Raw genomic sequence first — 15,851 nt, forward strand, 5'->3', positions numbered from 1 at the left:
CTAACAGGGGCGTGTAATTACAATTTTTGATGCAATACTTTGCAGCAGGGCTCGTTCCTGCGTTCCAACTAGAGTGTCTGTGAGGGGTTGCAGTGTTGTGGCACCAGCACCAGTGCCTAAGGCCCAATTTTTCTGCCCCTGTCTAACAGGGGCGTGTAATTACAATTTTTGATGCAATACTTTGCAGCAGGGCTCGTTCCTGCGTTCCAACTAGAGTGTCTGTGAGGGGTTGCAGTGTTGTGACACCAGCACCAGTGCCTAAGGCCCAATTTTTCTGCCCCTGTCTAACAGGGGCGTGTAATTACAATTTTTGATGCAATACTTTGCAGCAGGGCTCGTTCCTGCGTTCCAACTAGAGTGTCTGTGAGGGGTTGCAGTGTTGTGGCACCAGCACCAGTGCCTAAGGCCCAATTTTTCTGCCCCTGTCTAACAGGGGCGTGTAATTACAATTTTTGAAGCAATACTTTGCAGCAGGGCTCGTTCCTGCGTTCCAACTAGAGTGTCTGTGAGGGGTTGCAGTGTTGTGGCACCAGCACCAGTGCCTAAGGCCTAATTTTTCAGCTCCTGTTCAACAGGGGCATGTAATTACAATTCTTGATCTAATATTTCACAGCAGGGCCCTGTGAGGGCTTACAGTGTTGTGGCCACAGCAACACCTAAGGCCCAAATTTCTGCTGAGTATATAGGGCAGGACCCTACTTTCAAACATCTAACTTACAAACGACTCCTACTTGCAAACGGAAGGAGACAAGGAGACAACAGGAAGTGAGATGAAATCTACCCCTAGGAAGGGAAATTCTTTCCTGTAAGAGTTAATATGGGAAAACAATTTCTCCTTTCCACTGATGCTTTCCAATCCTTGTTCCACAAAAAAACCCAAATTTTCAAAAAACATTTTTCATTGGGACAAAAAAGTGAGGTGAAATCTTCTGAAGAGGAGGAAAGACAGCAAAACAAATGTCACAGGGGTGATAACCCTTCCCTATGTTTTCCAAAAAGCTTAGAAAAGATTTTTTGGCTGGAGCTAAACACGTTAAAAATGTTCAAAATTACAAACAGATTCTACTTAACAACAAACCTACAGTCCCTGTCTTGTTTGCACCGCCTGTATACTGCTGTTCAGAGTATATAGGGCCTGGTGGCCCCACACCTTTCCTTATTTTAATTTGGGTGCGGGGTTCCCCTTAATATCCATACAAGACCCAAAGGGCCTGGTAATGGACTGGGGGGTACCCATGCCGTTTGTCTCACTGATTTTCATCCATATTGCCATGACCCGACATGACATTAAACCCGCAAGCAGTTTTAAATGAGATTTTTTCCTTTAAAAATGACATTTGGTGCAGGGACTGTTCTAAACATGGGAAACACGCGTCACTTTACAGGCATACTATAGACACCCCCCAGGTACGATATTTAAAGGAATATTTCACTTTTTTTTTTTTACTTTAAGCATCATTAAAATCACTGCTCCCGAAAAAACGGCCGTTTTTAAAAAATTTTTTTGCATTGATACATGTCCCCTGGGGTAGGACCCGGGTCCCCAAACCCTTTTTAGGACAATACCATGCAAATTAGCCTTTAAAATGAGCACTTTTGATTTCGAACGTTCGAGTCCCATAGACGTCAATGGGGTTCTAACGTTCGTGCGAACTTTCGGTCCGTTCGCGGGTTCTGGTGCGAACCGAACCGGGGGGTGTTCGGCTCATCCCTAATCAGGATGAACGCCGGTGCAAGGCCTGAATCGAGGTCCGGTGTGATGGAGGTGGTAAAAAGGGCACACTGCCTGCAGAGAGAGAGAGGTGAGCTGAGGAGGTGGGCTGGAGCTAGGCCGCAGCCGCTGTCTGTCCCCCGAGTCTAGCAGCTAGGGACGAGGTGACCAGACGGCGGCTGTGGAGGTGCACTGGTGGGTCCCTGTAGAGTACTGCTGTGGAGTCCGGATGAGCTCCGGGCGGCCGGTAGGGTGCTACGGCCGAACTAGGAGTGCCAAGATGGCCGCCGGACTAGGCCCGAGCTGCGGTCTGATAAATGCTGTGGAGGACCACTGGAGGGCAGGAGTCTGGGCGGGGGTGGGGGGGAGCCGGGGTCCAGGTGGGTCCTGCTGTGGAGTCCGAGGATGCGCTCCGGGTGGCTGGGGAGTGCTGCTGCCGCGTCTGGGTGTCCCAAGATGGCCGCCGGACTAGGCCCGAGCTGCGGTCTGTCCAGAGGTAAGGATCCTGGAGCGAAAAACGATTGCGTCGCAGCTGGTGGGTAGGGTAGGGAGGGGGGGAGGGGTGCGGGTCTGCCGATCGGGTGTTGGGGCAGGGGGAGGAAGGCGACAGGCCAGGCTAGGGCAGAGTGCTAGGCCGGAGCCGCGGTATGTCCTGGGAGGCTGTCCTATGAAGCTGGTGGGCTGGAACTAGGCGTCCGGAGGCAGCGGACAGCGTGATGGAGACTGGGGGCCGAGGTACCCGCTTCCGTTCCTGGATGTTGCTAGGGCTGCTGGGGGACCCGGTCAGTCTGCTAGAATCCGCTGGGGAGCCTAGGAAGAATCCTGGATGGCCAGATGGCCGGTGCTTCTAGCACACACGTCTGTACGTCTGCTCTGCTCTGTTACATATGAGACTTTTGTCCTGTACCCACTAATACCCACAAAGCTCTCTGGAACCTCTGAACTTGGGGCGGCACAGTGGTGTAGTGGGTAGCACCTAGCAGTAAAAAGGGTCACTGGTTCGAATCCCAACCACAACACTATAGCTGCCTGGAGTTTGCATGTTCTCCCTGTGCCTGCATGGGTTTGATCCGGGTACTCCGGTTTCCTCCCACACTCCAAAGACATGCTGGTAGGTTAATTGGCTTCTGTCCAAAATTGGCCCTAGTATATGAATGTGAGTTGGAGACCTTGGATTGTGGGCTCCTTGAGGGTAGGGACCAATGTGAGTGTGCGATGTATGTGTGGAGCACAGCGTAAATTGACAGTGCTATATGAGAACCTTAAATAAAATAATGATATAATAGATGAGCATCTTAATGAGACACAATGTACAGGGATAGGGGCTATTGTAGACACTCACTCTGGATGGACTGGTGTCTTTATTCAACCTTACTAAGTATGTAACTATGTAACTCAGCATTCAACCGCAAATATCAATTGTAGTTAGGTGTTTTAACACATCTATGAAATGCATAATTCAAAGTGTGCCAGGATTAAGGTTAATCAAAACACACAATGAATCATCAAAGCAACACAGGGGTGGGAAATCAAATTATGTTTTCTTGCAGTTTAATATTTTCATCTTGGAAGTCTACCAGATGTAACTATAAATCACAGAAAGCAGAATCCATGTGAAATTCTATATTTCATCCTAAACAGGTTTGACACCTGAACTGAACATATATATAACCCCATTTGTTTTAGAAAGATTACATCCTTTTTTTTGTGTGAAAGAGTAACAAGTTCAGTTGCACTGCATTGGACACCTTTAACCACTTCAATAGTGGGCACTTTCACCCCCTTCCTATCCAGGCCAATTTTCAGCTTTCAGCGCTGTCACAATTTGAATGACAATTGCGCGGTCATGCAACACTGTACTTAAATTCGATTTTTATAATTTTTTTCCCACAAATAACGTTTTTATCGGTGGTATTTTTTTTACAAACAGAATTGCTCTTTATTGAAAAAGATGAATGATACATAAGCAGCAGGCATACAGAGTTTACACTTTCTAGCAAAAGGAGGAGTTCTCCCAACAAACAAGACGTATTGATACATTGCCTAATAAACAGAAAGAACATATAGTTCTTTTAGTGGTATTTAATCACTGCTGGGTTTTTTATTTTTTGCTAAACAAATAAAAAAAGACTGAATATTTTGAAAAAATAAAACAAATTTTCTTTGTTTCTGTTAATTTTTTTTGTAAATAAGTAATTTTTCTCCTTCACTGATGAGCACTAATGAGGCTGCACTGATGGGCATTGGTGAGGTGGCACTGATGAGGCGGCACTGATGAGGTGATATGATGGACACTGATGATGAGGCACAAATTTGCAGCGCTGATAGGCGGCACAGATATGCAGCAATGATAGGTGGCACTAATATGCAGCACAGGTGGTACTGATGGGCCGCACTGATGGGCACTGATAGGTGGCAATGATGGGCACTGATAGGTGGCAATGATGGGCACTGATGGGAGGCATTGAAGGGTGGCACTGATGATGGTGCTGATAGGCAGCACTGATGAGGAGGCACTGACAAGCATTACTGATGGGCACTGATTGTCATCCCTGGTGGGCACTGATTGCCATCTCTGGTGGGCACTGATTGGCATTCCTGAAATGGGCACTGATCGCCATCCATGGTGGGCACGGGTTGGCACTTGTGGGCATCCCTGAAGGGTCTGCACAGATAATCGATGCGCTGATTATCAGCACAGACCCCCCCTGTCAGGAGAGCTGCTGATTGGCTCTTCTCTACTCGCGCCATGTCAGCGCGAATAGAGGAAAACAGCACTTCCTGGTTACCATGTGATCAGCTGTGATTGGACACAGCTGACCACATGGTAAAGAGCCTATAGGCTCTTTACCAAGATCGGAGATGCGGTGTGTCACAATACACCACACTACCAATCACCGAACTGCTGGACATCATATGATGCCCAGTTAGGATAACTGATCCCCGCTGCGGCCGTAATTTTACAACACTGCGGATGGGAAGTGACTAAAGAAAAACTCCATGCACACTAGCTAGCAGCTACTTATGAGTGGGGGGTTTTTTTGCCCCTAGAAGCAAATAGTGTTATCCTATGTGTCTATGCACACTATTGTAGGCTAGAAGCATTTTTCATGCTTCAGCTTCTAGGAGCAGAAATAAAATGTTTCTTTTGCATTTTCGGGAGCGATTTGTCAGCCAAAAAAAATGCTGACAGCTCCTACAAGCTCCTAACACTGCTAAGCACCAGTTTCCAGATTTTTTTTTCTCCTTAGCAGGTGGCCCGCCGGTGTCCATAACAACCAGTGGTTGTTGAGGAGCGGGCCAGTAAGCTGGCCGCCACATCCTTTAAAACTGATGATTCATCAGCTGTCAACGGGGTTTCCCGTTGACAGCTGAATGTAAACAAAAGAATTGCCGACAATAAAAATTGAGAAACAAAAACAGCCCTTCGGTCTGGTATAGATTTTAAGATGAACTCCAATGCCAAAATTGAAAAAATAAAAAACGACCCCCCCCCCCCCAAATCCATACCAGACCCAAGGGTCTAGTATGGGAACAGAGAGAAACTCCATGCCAAACTGTAAAAGAAAAACTGGAATGTCCCGATCAATTACATGACAATGGTGGGGTCATCCTGTGACATCATCGGGTGGCCTGCCCCTTAGTTTATTCAGAGGTGGGAGGCAGCAGAGCTGTCAGATGGGTGCGGACTGGTTCATCAGGTGCTGACCTTTTTGGGTTTTTTTCAGGTCAGCAGCCAGCATTTATCGTGATTGATGATGTGTTTTGGGGACATTGTTTTTATTTTTTATAATAAAGGACACGTCAAAAACTCTGTGTGCTTTTTTATTTACTTTTTGACACTTCTTGGTGAATGAGTAGGGGTACAATGTACCCCTACTCATTCACATGGGTGGGTCTGGGATCTGGGGCCCCCCTTGTTAAAGGGGGCTTCCAGATTCCGATAGGTCACCCCCCTGCACCCCCACAACCACTGGGCCAGGGTTGTGGGGAAGAAGCCCTCGTCTTCATCAACAAGGTATTTTGGGGGGGAGCCCCCCTTCCCCAAAACACCCCCATGTTAAGGGCATGGTGCCTGATATGGTTTAGGAGGGGGTGTGCTTGCTCACCCCCCCCTTCCTGGCCTGCTAGGCTGCATGCTCAGATAAGGGTCTGGTATGGATTTTGGGGGGGATCTCACACTGTTTTCTTTTACATTTTGGCATGGGTTCCCCTTAAAATCCATACCAGATCCAAAGGGCCTGGTATGGATTGGGGGGGGGCACAGTTTTTTTTCTCAAATTTTATTGCCAGCAGGTATTTTGTTTACATTCAGCTGTTGGTGGGGAACCCTGCTGACAGTTGATGAGTCATCTGTTGTTAAGGACATTGCAGCCAGCTTGCCACCTCGCCTTGGAAGAGGCTCCTTAACAAAAATACTTGCTCCTAAATGTTTTTGTAAACGGTTATAAACACAGCAAAAACGCTAAATATTAGCGTTTTTATCCAGCAAAATTTTTTTTTAGCAGTTTTTGAGTATCTAGAGTGCATGAAGCCAAAATGTATAATCTTTTCAATGTTTCTTTTAGATAGGCATGTAATAGGTCAGACTGTAGAACTGAAGGAAAAATGTTTTTTTTCCATTTTTGATAGAGTCCCGTTGGGAACATCTCCCCTGACTATCTGTTCCATGGCCATAACAAGAAGCGGAAGGAAATTGCTGGTTGTCACCAGGACTAGTGTCTCCATTGGAAGATTTCCCATCTATTCCTGTTCTGGTGACAACCCAAAGTTTTCTTTTATATTCAGTCTTGGTGATAATGCTAAACAGGAAAAATACAAGAGAGTGCATCCTTGTAATAGGGACACAGGCAGCATTAAAAATTGACAAACTTTCTAATCTCTCTACGTTCTATCCAAAACCCCAAAAATGCCTTTAGTTATAGTTTAATGTAAATAATGGTATCATTGTGTATTCTTTTTAAAACTGTGTTTCCCTGTATAGGTTAAATGGGTTTAGGTAATAGGTTATAGGTAAATGTTGATCTGCGATTGTTATCATGACTGCAACATTTTCGCGGACACATCGGACATTTTTTACACTATTTTGGGACCGGTGTCATTTATACAGCGATCAGTGCTATAAAAATGCATTGATTACTGTGTAAATGACACTGGCAGTGAAGGGGTTAACCACTAGGGGGCAGTGAAGGGGTTAAGTGTGTCCTAAGGAGTGATTCTAACTGTGAGGGGGCTGGGCTTGAACACACAGGACAGTGATCGCAGCCCTCGATGACAGAGAGCAGTAGATCACTGTCTGTCACTAGGCAGAACGGGGAATGCTTTGTTTACAAAAGCATCTCCCCGTTCTACCTCTCCGTGACACGATCGCCGGGAGACTGGCAGACATCGAGTCCACGGATCACTGGGCATGCGACAGGGGCGCATGCACGCCGGCATGGCGGCAAATTCAAAGGGAAAATGCCACAAAGTATCCCACTTACAAAACGCCAAACAGCACAGAGACAAGCATCAAACCTTCTGAAACAAAGTCATTTGGAGTGATGAGACCAAAATTTAGCTTTTTGGCCACAACCATAAACACTACATTTGGAGAGGAGTCAACAAGGCCATTGATGAAAGGTACACCATTCCTACTGTGACACGGAGGTGGATCGCTGATGTTTTGGGATGTGTGAGCTACAAAGGCACAGGAAATTTGGTCAAAATTGATGGCAAGATTGAGGCAGTATGTTATAAAAAAATACTGGAGGAACATTTGCGTTCATCAGCCAGGAAGCTGCGCATGGGACGTACTTGGACATTCCAACATGACAATGATCTAAAACACAAGGCCAAATCAACCTGACATTGGCTACAGCAGAATAAAGTGAAGGTTCTGGAGTGGCCATCTCAGTCTCCTGACCTCAATATCATTGAGCCACTCTGGGGAGATCTCAAACGTGCAGTTCATGCAAGACAGCCCGGGAATTTACAGGAACTGGAGGCTTTTTGCAAAGAGGAATGGGCAGCTTTACCATCTGAGAAGATAAAGAGCCTCATCCACAAATACCACAAAAGACTTTAAGCTGTCATTGATGTTAAAGGGGACAATACTCGGTATTAAGAACTGGGGTATGTAAACTTGTGATCAGGGTCATTTGGCTAGTTTCTGTTGCCATAATAATTTTAAAAGATTAAACACAGTTGACTGATAATAAATGGCTTCATCTAAACACTAACCATGAGTTAAAGAAAAGTTTTTGTGTTATCATCCATATTTTCTGAAAAATGGCCAAGAAATCATAAATTCTGCCAGGGTATGTAGGTTATGAGCACAACTGTACCTCCTATAGATATCTCCAAACTTAAATAGGGGGTTATGTGTTTGTTATTAAAAAAAAAAAAAAAAAAAACATTAAAGTGTACATGAAAGCATAGTCCTGGATAGTGTAGGAATAAGTTAGATACTTTTTCATTTTTCTCCTTTTCGCCTTTTTTTTTTCAGTTCACCTTTTTTATTTGTCCTGGTGGCACTGCAACCAAATCCTTTCACTTTTGAGACATTTTCTCTAATTTCCTGTTATGTTTAGATGGGAAATAAAGGGAAATCTCCACAGCAAAATGTAGAAAATAAATAACCTGGTAGGGGTTTTAACCCCTCCCTACGTTATGTAAAACTAAAATACATTTTTGGCTTTTCATACGATTTCATTTATGTCGCTGGGAATGTAAGTGTGTTTTTCCAGCACATTTTTATTTTCTGCAATACTGAATGGGCTTTTGTTTATGTGTGATTGTTTGGTTTTGTGCCATTCAAATCTCCTGTAGTGGCCCTGCTGGAGTGTCCCCATTTAAATTTAGTGGGCAGCTAGACTGTAGTTAGCCTGAGAAATAATAATTGCTATTGTTTCTGCATTCATTGGGTTTCCCCAAGACTATTGTTTACTTCTACCTGTTGCTGGGGACTGTTCTCTAGCAGATAGAGCAAGAAGAAAAACAATTAATTACTGAATTATGAATATTTATTTCTCTCTAGTAATATACTAGGTGGTTTATTTCCAGTGGTGTATGCTGCAGAAGAATATGAGTATTTGGGGTGACCTTCCACAAGTGTCTTTGCCTCCTGGGCTGCGGCCTGGGGTGGTAGTGCTGAAGGTCTTTCTCCCAGACCTGATGCCTGTGGAGGATGATGCTGAGAGAAGGCTCTGAGTCTAGGCCTAGGGAATGTATACTGCCACGTTGGAAGATACACCCAGATGGAGTGGAGCTTGAAAATGACTCCTGTATAGAGCATCTTGGAAAGAAGTTTCTGTGTCATGAAGAGCTGGGTCAAAGCTGCTGCCAGTGGTCATTGCAGGAAGTTCTCGCTACTCATTCGAGAAGGTACTGGTGCTACCTGTTTACTTTTATAATCCATAAAAAATTGCCAATCTTGGCTTAAAGGTCTATAACCTGTACTGACTGTTGCTAGAAAGTCTGGGTTTGTATTGTTCTGGTTTTGGGGTATCCTTATCCCTAACCCTCTCTTCTGGTGTTTATTCCGCTAAATTAAGTACTCTTAAAGGCAATGCTGTCCAGTTTCCTTTTTTTCTCACAACAAGCCCACCATCCCAAGATGCCTGGGGGACCTGTCATCTGCCCATAGTTAAGGGGGTACTACACTCCTAAAAATGTTTTGTGACAATTTATAACAAATATGATGCACAATTGATAGCTAATGAATTCATCTACTGTATAGATATAGAGTATAAATGCCTTAAATGCCTGAATCTGTATATACAATTTCCAAGAACACAAAGATTCTAGTTCTGACTGCAAATAAGAAAACCACATCAAAAATAACTTTGAGATTAATGTTCCAATAACACAGCACTAATTGAAATGCAGAGCAGTCTTCTAGCTAGAATGGACATCTACTGCACTAGAGAGCACCTTGTATTCAACTTGTGAGCTTATTTTTTACAGAATCAGGCTTTGTTTGAACTACATTGTTTTCCTTATGGAGCTACAGGAATGGCTTATGCTGCTGTACTTCTCACCTGAGTGAGTCATCTCTCCATAACAAGAGCTGACATTGATGTATTACCATATATCCCGCTGCAGCAAAGCTTTTTCTACATTCCTGTTAGTTGTACCTGGAGTGGAATATCTTGTTTTGACACAATGCTATGGTTAATGTCCCTAGACAAAAAAAATGACTAGAAATCTATAGGTTTACATGGTGAGCAAACAATACAGGAGTAGGGGAAGTTTCTTAACTTTTAGGGGAGAAAAAGTTTGTTGCCAACCAAGAAATGGTAACTGAATATAATTGCCTTGTATAGGGAGCGGTGAACAATATTGGAGCCTGTGTCCATGGGCTTTGTTTTCTTTGAACAGATTTTACAATAACATAGAAGTCCATTGCAGATCAATTTCACCAATAAACAATCTAAAAATTGATGTCAAACCAACATGAGCCCTTAGCATCACTATGAAGAGGAGCATTTGTCTCATATCAAACCCTAATAATATCCTAACCTACAGTATATGCCTATAGGCAGGGCTTTTTTTCTCTGAGAATAGGTGCAGGTACTCCTTCCTTGGCCACACCTCACCCCTTGTCTTCGCTTCCTATCCAGCTCCAAGTACCATCCTTTGGTTCCACCCCCTATCTGCCTCCCAGTTCTGTCCCTTTTGAAGGATACATATGTATAATTTTGTGGTACTAAGTAATTTGTGTGGAATTTGTAAATGATATCAAGAAAAGCAGTAAAATAGATCCCTGCAGTCATCAACAAATAGACCCCCCCAGCAACAAAAGACCCCCCTCTCAAAAAATACCCAAGCAACAATGAATCCACCCCAGCAACAATGGACCCCGGGGGCGTGGCCTGGCTCAGGATGTGAGCGGACGTGTTCCTGTGTAGCTCCGGTCTCTCCCTATACAATCCTGCTCCATCCTGATCATCCATCGTCAGCACCTGATTTCTTTCCAGCCTAATCCCTTCAGGTGTGTCTTGTGCATCATTAAGAGGCATTTTGGTTGATGGGAAAGCGGCGTACGAAGAAACAGCCTCCGGTAAAGATGAGCATCGCTACACGCTCCTGCCAAGATGGCCGCCGCCATACTGTCCACGGGCCTAGCTCATCCCCAGCCTCTACTCCGGATCTCTTTGGTGATGGCCTGGACGGATCCCCACCACCCTCCCCAGAGATTCCGGACCCTGCAGCCATTCCTTCGGTACCGACGCCGGGCCCGGCGGTCGCGGATGGCGCCAAGGAACCTACCCTGGCAGATGTCCTGGCCATTATCAAGGTAAACCATGCAGATCTGGTGGGGAAGGTGGATGGGCTTAAGATAGACTTAACTATTATGCGGCAAGATGTGCACAAGCTGCGTGGCCGGGTTACCGAGACTGAACAACGTATCAGTGATTTGGAGGACACTATTGCTCCCATTTTACCTAGACTCAATACATATGGGGGAAAGATTACAACTTTGGAGGATAAGGTCGACGACCTTGAAAACCGCCTACGCAGAAACAACCTGCGCCTGGTTGGACTTCCGGAGCGGGTGGAGGGGTCTGACCCTGTAGCCTTCCTAGAGAGCTGGCTTGAGCAAGAGTTTGGCCGAGAACAGTTATCCCCCTGTTTTGTGATCGAGAGGGCCCACCGAGTCCCCGGGCGCCCCCTACCAGAAGGTCACCCCCCACGTACGATGGTGATTCGTCTCCTTAATTACAGAGACCGCGACTCCATCTTGGGGGCCGCCAGGCGGAAAGGAAGTCTCTGCATTAATAATGCAGTGGTGTCACTCTTTCCAGACTACTCCGCGACAGTTCGCAACCGTAGAGCCAGCTATCAACGGATCAAGCAGAAACTTCGGGAACAAGATATTCAGTATTCCATGCTTTTTCCTGCCACCCTTCGGGTCACATATCAAGGGAAAGCTCATTTCTTTCAATCCCCACAAGATGCCATGTCTTGGTGGGAAGCAATACCCCGCCCTCCCAAGCCTCCTGCCTGAAGCGGATCCCCACATTATGATGGCTCCACAGCTTTAACAGAAGTTTCTTCTCCTCTTTGGGATCCCCTTGCCTGCATTATAATTTTTTTTTCTTTCCCCTTCTCCCCCTTTTTTGCTATATTGGTTATGATGGGCAATTTTTTCCGTTTCGGTACGGACATGTGCTGACCTTGGAGGATCCTACTTGTCTCCGGAGGGAGAGTACCAAGTCCCGGTTTATAACCGGGCCCAAGCTGCCTTGGGGCTCAGTCCCCTTATTTCATTCCCTTTTGAAACATTATAATTGACTAATGACTTTTTTTGTGGCCTTTGAGCTTATATTTTTTTCCTGCCTCCTGTTCCGGGCCATGCGCCCCAGGCACGATACAAGTTCAGGGTATAGGCCCACTCCCCTTTTTTGGAGCTGGGCAGGGGAATTAATACCCCTGTTGGGTATTGAATGTGACAATGTCTGTTGTTGTATGGTTGTATGTATGATGTATGTATGATTGAATGAATGTCTGGCACTGCGACCCTTAATTGTATATGTGGCCGTGACCGGGGGAGGGATTCTTCTTCAGACCCCTCCTGACCCGTATGCACCCATGCTATCAACTCCATGTCTAACGTAACTGTTTGCTCGTGGAATGTCCGCGGGTTGAATTCTAAATTTAAAAGAGCATCCATCTTTGCGGCCCTGAAACTTAGTAAACCACATATCCTGTGTCTTCAGGAGACTCATTTAATGGGGGCCAAGGTGATGGCGCTCAAAAAACACTGGGTAGCCAACCATTATCACTCTACCTACTCAAATTATGCCCAGGGCGTAGCCATATTAATCCGTAAGGGATTGCCCTTTGTGTGTCAAAAAATGGCAGACTCCTGGCATATCTTGCTCACGCGGACTCTCAGGGTACCACGATTGCTGCAATTCACTTACCTGACGGATCGATTACATCCAACGCATTGACTATTAATAAAACCTTCGCGGACTTCTATGCCACATTATATAAGGGCACGGAAATCCCTCCAGAGACAGACTTTATGGGCTTCTTTGAATCCCTTGACCTCCCGGCAGTCCCTCCTAGACAAACCCATCTTGCTGGAGGAGGTCACCAAGGCCATAAGCCTCCCTCTAATAAAGCTCCGGGCCTGGATGGGCTTCCCTCGGAGTGGTACCAAGTGCATGCAGAGGTGCTGGCTCCTAGGCTCCTCAAATTGTTTCAAGACTCCCTTAAGTTAGGGAAGCTTCCTGAATCCTTAAACAAAGCACTTATTGTGGTTATACCCAAACCCGGTAAGGATAGTAAACATTGTGGATCCTACAGACCTATTTCACTTCTGAATGGTGATGTAAAGATCTTAGCAAAAATTCTCGCCCTTAGACTCCAGTCTGTCATCCTCGCCCTTATACCACCAGATCAATCCGGTTTCATGCCTGGCAGGAGTACATTTGATAATATCCCAAGGTTGTACCTACATGTTCATGAGGCGGCACGTGCGGGGCGACCTGGGCTAGTTCTGTCCCTAGATATACTAAAAGCTTTTGATACTGTGAGTTGGCCTTTTTTATGGGAAGCTATGGCACGGATGGGCATTGGCCCAACCTTTATTCACTGGGTCCGCTATATGCAGACCCAAGAGCTAGGGTTCGTACAAACATGGATATCTCTGCACCATTTTCCTTAGGACTGGGTACTCGGCAGGGGTGCCCTCTCTCTGCCCTGCTGTTTGCAATAGCCATTGAGCCATTGGCTCTGGCTGTGCGGCAGACGGCCGAGATTGGGGGCATCCGCTCGGGCCCGTTGGAGGAAAAAATCTCCTTATACGCAGATGATGCCCTGGTATATCTAGACGGAAGGGAAAGCTCTTTTACTAAACTAATGCAGGTGGTGGAGGAGTTTGGTGCGGTCTCAGGACTCCGAGTGGGCTGGGAAAAATCGCGGGCCTTGGCTATCGGTCCCCCTTCCCCTTACAACTATCTACAGAGGTCATGCATTCAACTGACGCCATCCCTTAAGTACCTTGGTATCCAGATACATACTGACCTTTCTAGGTACGAGGAACTTAATGTCACCCCTATAGTCCAACAGATGACGGAGAAATTCCATACCTGGTCGTCATTGCCCCTTAATTTAATTGGTCGCATAAACATATTTAAAATGATCTTTCTACCAAAATTTCTCTATAGCTTTAGGGCCTCCCCGGTTTTCCTTACCAAAAAATTATTTGCAAAACTTGACTCTGCCCTGTTTACTTTCATTTGGAACGGTAGCCAACCTCGTATAGCCAAATCATCATTACAAGCGGCCAAGCCTGTGGGCGGATTGGCTTGCCCAAATTTAAGGAACTATTTTCTCGCTTCTCAGCTCACTTATATCCATGATTGGTTGCACTCTGATCCCCAAACTCCGTCCACGGCTCTTCTATTATCTTTATTTGTATCCCCTACCTCCTTGAAGGACGAACTACATAGGTCCAAAAAAACGGGTGGTTCCAGATTTTCTCCCGCTGAGGTTTGCTTTATGGCCTGGAGGGAAGGGGGAAAGATACTGACACAATCCCAAGTCGATATTTCGCCACAGACTCCTCTGTGGCGGAACCCGAATATTCCTGAGCTCTATGGTCATCCAGATTCGGCGTGGTGGGCCCGTTTTGGGATCACACACCTCTCACATATCTTTGAGGACAATATACTACTGCCCTTTGAATCCATTAGATTTAAATATGGCATTGCAAACAAATTCTTCTTCAAATACCTTTTATTGCGACATGCCCTCAAGACACAATTTGGCTCATTGACCATAGAGCTCAAGGAATCCTCCATGGAGGACCTTCTGTCATTTCCAGAGATAAACAAACTTGTGACGACCTTTTATGGGCGCCTTCAGGTGATGGGCGCGGATCCTTTTCAGAACTCTCAATGTAAATGGCAAAGGATTATGCCTGAGCTTTCTGAAGAGGACTGGGAGGAGGCAGTGGAAATATGCTTTCAGGATATCATCAGTACAGCTGATGTCCTGATACAATTTAAGTTTATACATCATTTACATTATACACCCGCTAGGTTGGTTGCAATGGGACTGGGTCAAGATATTGCATGCGCTAGATGTAAAAGGATTGCTGCTGATTTCTTTCATATGTTTTGGACATGTCCTGGACTTACAACATTCTGGAAAGATGTTTTTTCCTTTTTCAACCGTAAGCTACATATACCGCTGCCGCAAACTCCAGAGGTCGGACTTCTGGGAGTACTAAATGATAGTGTTCCTCGTACTCACACTAGGATGTTGATACGTATTTTATTGTTTTATGCACGTAAGACAATTTTACTGCATTGGAAAGATACTGAACCCCCTTCAGCCCAAGCCTTCTTCCGTATTGTTCATGGGACTCTCCCAAAATTTAAGTTGATATATAGGAGTAGGGCATGCCCTAGGAAGTTCACCAGGATCTGGCAGCCATGGCTGGATGTTTCGAGGGACTTCTGGGGGGATGTCCTCTCCTCGCAGTTATCTCAGTGAGGAGGCGAGGAGATGTGTTCTTAGCAAACTTTATTTGACATATATCTTAATGTGGATGGAAATTTGTATACATTCTGGTGAGAGTTTATTCCACAAGGCGTACCGGAATTATGCTGTATTACTGGTGGTCATGGGTGACAGATGTGTGTATGGGTGTGTGTATGAATGGTGTGACTTTGTTCTGGTTGGGGTATTACTGTTTTTTACAGCTGTACTACTTCATGATTTATGCTATATCTTCATGGAGCTAAATACCTATGACATACATGTATGTAGAGCAGTCTGTATTCTTGGTTCTTTTATTATTTCATCTTTTTTGTATTATTTTCATTGTAAAAATCCAAAAATAAACACCTTTAAAAAAAAAACAATGGACCCCCCTTGCAACAAAATACCTCCCAGCAACAATGGACCCCTCCCTCCAAAGTAGATCATGACGAGCAACAATAGATTCCGCACCGGCAACAATAGACCTCCTCAGCAACAACTGACCCCCCCCCCCCACAACAGTAGATCTCCCTCCACAGGCAATAAGTCCCCCAGCAACCAGCAACAACAGCCCCTCCAGCACACTCCACTTGGCTTAAAGTAGATATAAACCTAATCACTAAAATTCTATATAAGGGGTAGGCAACCTCAGCACTAC

This window comes from Aquarana catesbeiana, linkage group LG03 (genome assembly GCF_042186555.1).
Source record: "Aquarana catesbeiana isolate 2022-GZ linkage group LG03, ASM4218655v1, whole genome shotgun sequence".
NCBI classification, from domain to species: domain Eukaryota; kingdom Metazoa; phylum Chordata; class Amphibia; order Anura; family Ranidae; genus Aquarana; species Aquarana catesbeiana.